The 9864-nt window shown below is 43.5% G+C and overlaps 1 pseudogene; it reads right to left on the bottom strand.

Moving 5' to 3' along the window:
• Positions 1 to 1940: 1940 nt before the first annotated feature.
• LOC136545080 (uncharacterized) lies at positions 1941 to 9576 on the bottom strand (annotated as a pseudogene).
• Positions 9577 to 9864: the final 288 nt, after the last annotated feature.

Below are 9864 nucleotides of genomic sequence, written 5' to 3' on the forward strand. Positions count from 1 at the left end.
ACACCGTGCACGGCCACAAGTTTCCTCGGAGTGAAAGTATGAAATGGACTGGCACTATGGAATGACAGTTCTCCACTATCTGCTACTAAATCCGTTCTAAATTATAGTTCGTTTGACTTTTTTTTACCCCAAATTTGACCACTCGTTTTATTAAAAAAATTATGCTAAATATCACTTCTTTTGTTGTGGCTTATTTTATTAACAAAAGTTCTTCAAGAATGACTTAAATTTAACTATGTTTATACAAATTTTTTGAATAATACGAGCGGTTAAACTTGGGGTAAAAAAAAAATCAAACCTATTATAATTTGGTACTGTTCTGCTCCAAGCACCAAGCTGATAACGGCCAGTCCACGCACGGCACATCCTGCGACCTGCGCATCTGGTGACTGGTGGTGCTCGTCTTCTGCCACTCGCATCCGTCCCGGGATTGCAGAACGAGCACGCCTAAGTTCCAACACCGACCAAAACCAGCGCGCACGAAGTCACAAAACCCTCTCTGCTCTCTGCGCGACTGATCCGCGTAGAACATCGCGCTACCACTTTGCGCAGGGCCAGTGCGGATCGGAGTAGAAAGCTTTTTTCCGCGTCCGTGGCCAGCCACTGCCAGGCGAGGAAAGAGGAAAGCAGCAAAAGATGAGGAGATGAGATACCACAGCAGGGGCCATGCCAATGCCAGTTTGCCACCATCCCTACCACAGCAGCGCCGTGGCAACTGGCAACGGTGAGGGAAAAGATGGCCTTTTGAACTTTCAGAGAAACAGGACATGGACATGTAGTAAAAAAATAGTACAAAAAGTTTTGACGAAAGCTGCACCGTGGTGCCTAGAGCGAAGCACGTTCGCTCAGTCAGGGTTTATCACGCATGATACATTGTTTTCCTCTCACAATAAACTAGCATCAGTTAGGCTTATTAGCTCAGAAACCAATCAACGAATAGGCTTCTTTATAGCTCTTAGATCTGTGCCGTGCTGTGATCGGTGACATAGTGAATGTACTGGGCTTCAGTGTTTGGATAGTGGATACGGTTACGGACTACTCACTAAAAGGACATAGCAGGGAGGAGTTTCTATGCGGCTGCAAGAGATGAACATTCTCTTTTCCTTTTTAAAAGTAAAAAACAGGAGCTCTCAGACACATATTTGAAAAGAGGTGTAGACATGAGCTCTGTCGACCAATTATAAGGGGAAAAAAGCGAGTTTAGCAAGGTCAGATAAGAGAAGCGATTGTGTTGACGGGATCAAGTAGAGGAATGAGGATGCTGTGGAAGGTTGGGGCGTAGTTTTTTAGGAAGTATATAGAGTTAACCTCAGGTCATGAAGTTTCATATCCAAGTGCGAAGCAGCCGCTTTCTTTAGGTGAGCTAAAAGCTAAAGTAGTTAAGCGGTAGCAACCCAAAACAGAGGGATCAGTGATGCAGGAGGCTGGGAAGAATTGAAATTTTGGCATGGGCTCATAGCAGCGTTGAAACATGGCAACGCAGGGGCAGGGTACAATGGTTTCACCGTCTGATCGACAGCCACTCGGTCAGAGTTGCTGTATTGGTGAAACTGCAGCTCTGCCGTCTGCCTTTCGGCAGCTGCTGCCTGTAGGAACGTCCGAACGATCAGAGCTTGATTGCCAGATTGGTGAAACAGTGCACTGCAGGATGCAGCTCTGCCTTTCGACCCCAGGCCCCAGCAGAGGATGAGCACGCTTTTACAGTCCGAAAAGCAGTGTTGAAGCCCTTTGTCGGAAGGAGCTTTTTTATCATAATTATTTTGGACAGAACGGTGATGTTCTTGATGTCAGGTGAAACTGAAAAGGAGCCTGCAGGGTAAGACGTACGAGCTGAACAGGCATTTCGCAGTCAGAATTTCATGACAGCTGATGACGATGCAGTGAAGCAAAGGCAAGAAGACTTAGGGCAATAGCCAATTGGCATACGGTAAACGTAAGTATTTTGTTACCTGATCTTTCTCTTTGCTAAGTTATACACTTATACTAGTGAACATTAGCTATATACACCTTGTTTGGTGTAACTATAGACACAACTACGGAAAATAAAAGAGAGAGATTGATAAGGTACCGACGAGATTTTACACGGTATAGGGCTATCGGCTACTATGATACTGCAATCCTCATATCTATGCGCCCAAGAAAATTCTGCACAAAGCTCAACTGGTCAGCTCCTTTTGCTAACTCTATGATCAGTTGTATCCGTCTGTATGACCTATATATAAGTTCTCACCGGATCCCAGCTCTAAGAGGTGGGAATTCATCCTCGTCTCCCACTTTGCAAAGTCCCGGGGGCCTGAAACAATAGAAAAGTACTGTCGGGATGCTTCATATAAGGACAGAATTGTAGCCATTGTAGCGTAAATTGCAAGGAATTCAGGATCCCTAACAGCAAATTTGGATGCTAGACAGACCTATTGGTCTTCCGTGACAGTCCCTATGTTCCCAATCCCCACATATACTTCACCAATCATACTTATCTCACATTTAATTTTACAACTAAGATATACTTGCAAGAATGCAGTCTGTACACTACATATAATTCAATGCTATGGACAAGCACTTGGAAATTACCTGTTTTCAGATGCGGCGGCCCTGGACCTCTGTAACACAAATGGAGAGGTATCTGTAAACACCTTACTTGTAGTTTGTGTGTTAGTAGCTCCGTTTGACTTCAATGAGGATAAAGGCAGTGCAAAAGGTCCCAAAGATCCAAACTCTATAGTATCCAATGGTCGACCATTTACAGCAGGGAAGTATGATTGAGCATTAGATGATGGAGGCGTCTCTTGGCTATTGATGTCATGACAAGAAAGCAATAACTCTGGCAGGATTGGCCTCAGGAGACTTTCATTGTCAACGAGTTTGTTTGATTTAACCTCCTTTTCTAAACCATTTGGAGTGCTTGCTGCGTGGCTGCATGGCACTGCACCTCTTACGAAAGATAGGCAATCCTTACGATTATTACAATTTTGTTTTCTAGCTGATGTCTTCTTTGTGCAATCCCAGACATGTCGTCTGTTTTCTAGCTTCAATGGCTCACAGATTGGTCTCTGCTTTGTTGGCCGGTCAAGTATCTCATACTCTTTCCAAGTGCCAGAGCTGTGCTTTCTGGGCAAGTTCTTGCTTAGGCTAGCTCTATCACTCTCTGTAGTATTTTGAATGTTAAATGGTTGATATTTAAGCATCTGATTTGTTGCTCTGGGAGCTCGTGTAGACTCCATGTCAGTATCATGATATCGGTTTTGCAAGAAGTTCTTGTTCAAGCAGACATCCTGGTTGTACTTTGGTAATTGTCTTGCTTCATTGTCATTTTCGGACAAATTCCTTTTGAGTATGACAACTGAGCTTTTCAACTATTTTCCTGTCTGATTGAATGTATCCATGTATCTTCAAAGCTTGACCTATTATTGTTTCTTTGGTTCTACTGTCTAGGGCAGCTTGCTCCTTGCGAGACACAAATCTTGCTCCGGGAGCTGACTTCTGGTTGCTTTTATATGTCACTGATTGATTTGGCAGTATTTTCCCATTCTCTCTTGAAGATGTCAATCGCTCCCTGTGAGTATAACAGCTCTGGCATACCAGCAAAAAGAAACAAAGCTGTAAGTTGTGATCTTAATATATTAACAGGCACATTTTCATTGAAATGTACCAATTAATGTCACGAACTAACTGGTTCAACTGAAGTTAGGATAGGCAGCAGGTCAATTAACAAAATGTTGTGGTAAGAATGAAAATGACCAAACTGGACTAAACACTTTTTTTTTCTTGAAACTAACAAGTTCACTAACCAAAAAATCATCACTCAGTTTGTGAAAAAAAGGAGAAGAGTACCAAGATGCTGGTAACTAGAGACACGGACAAGAGATAAGATATTGGGAAAAAAGAACATTTCAATACCTTTGTAAAGTACGTGTGTATTCCATTTCCATGCATCATAGCACTATCCTCAGAGCCATGAAACCATGAAACAGAAGAAACCTCTGAATCGGCACAAGAAGAAGATGGCAAGACTCCATTGGGTGGAACATCGGTTCCAGAGGGCAATGAGATAATCTGCTGATTAGCCATATCCCATGGGCTTTCATTCTGTGAATGCTGGGAGACACATTCTGTACTCTGAGAACAAGAAACAGGAGACGAATCCCTTCCATTGCTTTGAGCAGGTGAAAGCAACTGTAACCTTGGCGATGCTGCATCTCTGCCCAAGAAGATACTGCAAGCAAGACTGTGAAAAGGATCCTTGTGAAACTTATCAGCAGAGGATGCTTCCTGAACAGACTGCAAAAACCCATCAAACAAGTATTCGAGGTGGTACTGAACTTGACGCAGGCATCTAAATTGTGAATCCAGATCCCCTGAAAGATCTGGTAAGCTTGATGGCGAGGGAGGAAAATGTTGTTTTCCCACATAGGTAGCACTCCAATTTTTCTGTTTGGTGGCAAGTTCTGAAGCATTGGCAGCAGCAGAGGTGCTCAATAGTTCTGGGTTGCTCACAGAAACTTGTGACTGTATTGATGTCTTATCGTCTATGCAAAAGGCTTTAGCAGTGCTGTGAGATACCTGCTCCATTCCATGGTCCAAGTAACATTTTTCACTGTCAGCATGACTGTCATCTTGGCAAAACGATGAATGTAGTTTTGGTGCATTATGAACAAAATGAGATGATCTTGTACTTAAATCAGTACTTAATACAGAGTTATGGACTCCTGGAGAACACCTACTCAAATGTGTAGGTCCATTCGTTCCAACGTATAAGTTCTTATCACCCAAGCTCTTTGAAAGATGACAAGAAGTTATTATGTTCTCATCTTCACCATCAGAAATCTTCATACTTGATAAATCTTCCAAAATAGCCTCGGCAGTACCAAAGGAAGGATGAAAAGCAAAATTGCTGCCAATATCTGGTCTTACCCCTATTCCATTCCTTTCTAAAGTGTTTTTGAAAAACCCATAAATTTCATCAGGAATAACTTCTGATGGTGACATGAGAATATGGCCAAGCTTTCGAGCACCATATAAGAAAGCTGTTCGAATACGATTAAAGCTAGCTGCACAAAAATCACCATTCTAAATTAAGCAGATGAGGCCAGGCAAACATAATGCTAGCTAGCTACACACATGGGTTTATGCAATTATGCATACAAGCAGCAGCACAGCTTAACTAGTTGCGATACCTGAGCAAGCTTACGTGTTTCTATATGTATTTGGATGGAAAATGTTGTATAGGAAAACTTAGGAAAGAGTTATATGTATATATCTTGATTAGTTCAAATTCAAACCTCTGTTGACACTTCTGCCAAGATTGTTGTCCTCCTTCAGTGGATCAACTATGTTTAGATGTTTAGGACGAAACCTCGTATAGCATGAATCAGAATTTTTTGGAGGTACAGTTGCTTTATCCATGGAGCTCTTGAGGAATTCTTTGTCAAACAATAAGTCACTGGTATGTGTAACTGTAGCTTCAACTGCAAGCAGGATAAATTTTAGAGATAACTTAGAGAATAGGCCTCAATACATTACTCTGCCAATGAAAATATTGAAAGGTAGCCCACCAATTAAGTTTGGCAAAGACGACAAAGCAACAGGGCCATTTAAACTTATGCAATAGTTGTCCCAGTCAAACTTGCTAAAATATTCCAGAAACCTATAAAGAACCTATTAATAAAAACACAGGGAAACAACAAATACATGAGCTTTTCTATTATGTAATGAGTAAATATGTCTGAAATAAGTACACCTTTTAATACATACATACCTCCAGAGGGCTGTGGAGAGATTTGTGGAATAGATTGAATATGTAAAGGATAAGTACTTCCAGTGCATAGGTTGATATAAGTCCATGATGAGCTCCTAGTAGGCGACTTTCATAATAGCACCATGCCTTGATCAATATGATGCTCCTCTTAAATAGATGGTTTTTTCCAACTTTACGATCAACCTGACGAAGGAATCATCATTTATTTGCTATGACAGTATGGTAATAAAATGAAAGTACACCTAGACAACACAAGAAACCTATGTTGAACAACCCACACATTCAACGAGCTAAGTGCTTATTTAACCAGAAAGCCTTTGAAGTGAAGCAATGTTATCAAATCGTCAAATTGATCCTAGTCGCCATGGCACCAATCAGCCCGACTAATCATGATTAATCGCCACTAATCATGATTAATCATGACTAATTGTGATTAGTCATGACTAACCATAGTGCATAGCTGATCGCCATGGCACCAATCAGCCCAACTAATCGCGATTAGTCGGATGACTTGCTAACATTGAAGTGAAGAAGAGTGTAAAATTGAAATATGATTTCCACAAAATAAAATGCGTTAATCACCAGCTCAAGGAAGCAGAGTGCGCAGATCCCGCCAGTTTGATTGAATGAGATATCAACTATAATATTTCCAATAGTGCATTTAATGAGCCTGACCTGGATGGACATGAATTTCCGATAATTAGATGGGTATGTAAAACAATAAAATAACATGTCAAAGAGAAAGATGAGAGACACATAGCTTTCAGTTTAACTATCACGTGAGCAGAATAGAAATGCCAAGTAAGAGATCAGATTACAATATCATAGATTGCCTAAACAACCATCCAAAATGAATCACTAGGAAGGTACAGGAAGTGTATACAGGAGAATGAACCTCAGCATCAATTCGTTCCAAGTCCTTCACTACGAATTCAGCATCACTATTCTGCTCCTCAGACTCAAGAATGCAGGAAACATCATTAACCAAAGTACTATCATAAGATGTATTTCCAAGGACAGTTAGATCAATATCCCCATCAGGAAGGTAAGTCTTCAGTGGAACTGATCCAAATGCAAAAACCTGAGCAATATATAGCAAACAAGTGATAGTTATTACATATAAAACCTATATGCCAAAAGGTTCAACACACGGTTCTACATGAGATAGAAAGGCATTATACTGATAGCAAAATAGTCTGTCAAAAGTCAAAATCATCAACGTGCATTACAATAGATAAAGTCTAAGGTAAACTTCTACATTAATAAATGCCTGGCTAACTTTTTGCTGGATGCTTTTTGAGAAAAGAAAGTGTAAGATATAACTTGCATCCCCAAGAGGATAGTCTGGAAGTGATATTGTGCAGGTTTTCAACAAGTCATTCTCATGAAGAAAGACGAAATATTAATATACTGACGATACTTCAGTTAACAGCCATGATTAAAGAAATAGTAGAATTCCACAAGGCATCTTGAAATGTTCTTTATTTGACTCTAGCCTCTAGGTGGCACACGTTTGTTGTAGCCGGAAAAAAATGCACCAACGTACATATGTCTCCCATAAGGCCATAACAAGTCACGTGATGGTAATTAAGCAAAGGCAATCATCTCCATCATGCAAAAACTTTGCAAGGAACAAGCCCGCAATTATTGACAAATGCTAGAAGAAACACCATAACATAGCTCCAACTCTAGGACTAATGGATGTATGCTATAGCAGCCACATGCTCTTAAGGAAATCCAGCTAATAAAGAGACATCTCGTACACATTGATCGGCTGAATAGCAACAAATAAGGGACCAGTTTTCAAGATCTACTATACTACTAGGTGGGTGCGGACTGCGGAGGGAGGAACTTCCACGTGTATATATATATATATAATATATATAATATATATATAAGCCCGTGTGCAAACCTCATAGTACGACTCATCAAACGGCGGACCCGCTGAACTTCCATCAGTGAATTAACAATTAAACTGTTCCAACAAGGGACGTCTCAGCAGAATTAAAAGCGGGACGTTGGCAGGCAGGAATAACCCGTGTTTTCTTCTCGCAACAAATCAAAGTAATTAAATTGTTCCAACCTATTCGCTTGAACTATTTAACGATGCACTCTAGGGACATCTCAGCACTACTTCTACGGCACTTTTCAGCGAACTAACACTATTTTCCTGCACAATAAATCAGCGTAAGCTAAATTTGAGCGAACTGTGTCAAATCCTCTGTAAAATGCAGTCAACATGCCAGGAAGATTCCACTACAGCATACCTCGGTTGCCAAGCTATTCGGATAGATATGCACAGCTCGAAGCGGACACTGCTGCCAGCTAGTAAAGCAGGCAATCACGGGCAGAAACACAACCATTATAACAACAAAAAACGTTTTTATCCTTTTTTTTCCTAAGCAAGAAAAGTCTGTCTCTACTTTCTCCAGTAAAAAGAACTACTCTGCTGACAACTGCACCCACAGAAAAGGAGATTTTGAATGCTTCACGAAACTTTCTAATCAACAGCACAGAAACACCTCCCGAGAGTTCGCTCAAGAAAAGAACGAAAGACAGAACGTGTCCGTGTCCGTAAGCTATACAAGAAGTTAAGAAGGAAAAAAAAATCCAAAGGCCGGGCACAGGTCACAGTCAGACTCGCAGAAAAAGCTCCCCAGCAATTCCTATGTTCATTGGTCCATGTGAAAATAAACAATTTGGCACAGCAGAACATAATCCAACGGAGAATAATTATCATCAAAATTTGATCCATGCGAGAACAGATAGTCCAGATACACAACAGAAGCGATCCCCAATTTGGCAACCTAAAGGCTAGCACGAGTTTTTTTATATAAAAAAGCGAAACAGAACAATTACGACGCGCCGCGAGCAAATAGTTTACGAGTTAATCCAGATCCGTACAAACTAAACGAATAATCAAGCGTCAAATCCCTTGGAAAGCGATGGAACAAGACTAAACAAACCAAAACCAAAGTGAAGAAAACAAAACTGCTCCCGATTGGAGGTACTCCCTCCGTCGAAAAAACGCAATACTAACACACGTCGTCTCCAGGTTCAAAATAGAATTACGTTTTTTTCTGGACAAAGTAAACAGACGGAGCTAGAATTGCGTTTTTTTCTGGATGGAGTAAAGGCAAACAGAGGGACGAGAATCCCCATACATGTCAGAGGGGGGCAGCAGAGGAGTACGATACATCCACCCCTTAGCCGAAGAAAGCACAACCGAAACTCGCAAAGTGAGAACGCGAAGTCGCCCCGCCGCGCCGCGCGCGCGGACGGGAGCGGCCCGGCGCTGCGATGAGCGCACGCACAATTCACAAAACGCACCTCGCATCCGAGCGCGGAGCCGACGAGCCTCCGCGCGTAGTCGACGACCTCCGCGCGGCGGCGCTCGGAGGCCTCCATGGGCCTTACGCGCCGCACCACCTCGTCCGCCGCGGCCCCGGCCACCGCCACGGACCCCGCGGGCACCGCCGCGGGCGCCGCATCCGCCGCCGCCGCAGCCAGCTTGCCCCTCCCTCCGGCGGCCATCCGGTGAGCGCCGCTACCTCGCGGCGGCCAAGCGGAATTGGGGAGAAACGAAACGGAAGCGGAGTGCGGGGGAATTTTTTTTTTTCCTCGGCTCTCGTCTACCGCGTCGTCCTGGGGTTTTTGCCGAGCCGTTACGACGAGTGAGTGAGTGAGTGGGGAGCGCGAGTGCGGCGAGGGCGGTGCTTGGGTTTCCCGAGGCGGGTGTGTGTGGGATGGGTTGGTAGGCGAGAGTGCCCGCTGCCCCGCGTCGGACGCGCGCGGCCGCGGAGAAGAAACAGGAAACCTGCGGGCGTGAAGAAAACAAACGCCAGCCAACAACCACGACGAGGAGGCGAAGGCGGTGATGGTGGGGCAGGGATCCTCCCTGGGCCTGACGGCCGTCCCTATCTGGATCCAGGATTTTATTGCGCGTGAGAGCTCGCGTGTGCGCGTTTGGGGATGGATGGCGATGCCGAGGCGTGGCGCTGGTGAGTTGGACCCGCCGTATCCGGCACTGGTAGAGTGGCCAGTGGTGTGGGGCTGTCGTCGTGGCAGCTCCTCGCAATCTCGCTGGCAGCTGGCTTGGCTTGCGGGCC

This window comes from Miscanthus floridulus, chromosome 1 (assembly GCF_019320115.1).
Source record: "Miscanthus floridulus cultivar M001 chromosome 1, ASM1932011v1, whole genome shotgun sequence".
NCBI classification, from domain to species: domain Eukaryota; kingdom Viridiplantae; phylum Streptophyta; class Magnoliopsida; order Poales; family Poaceae; genus Miscanthus; species Miscanthus floridulus.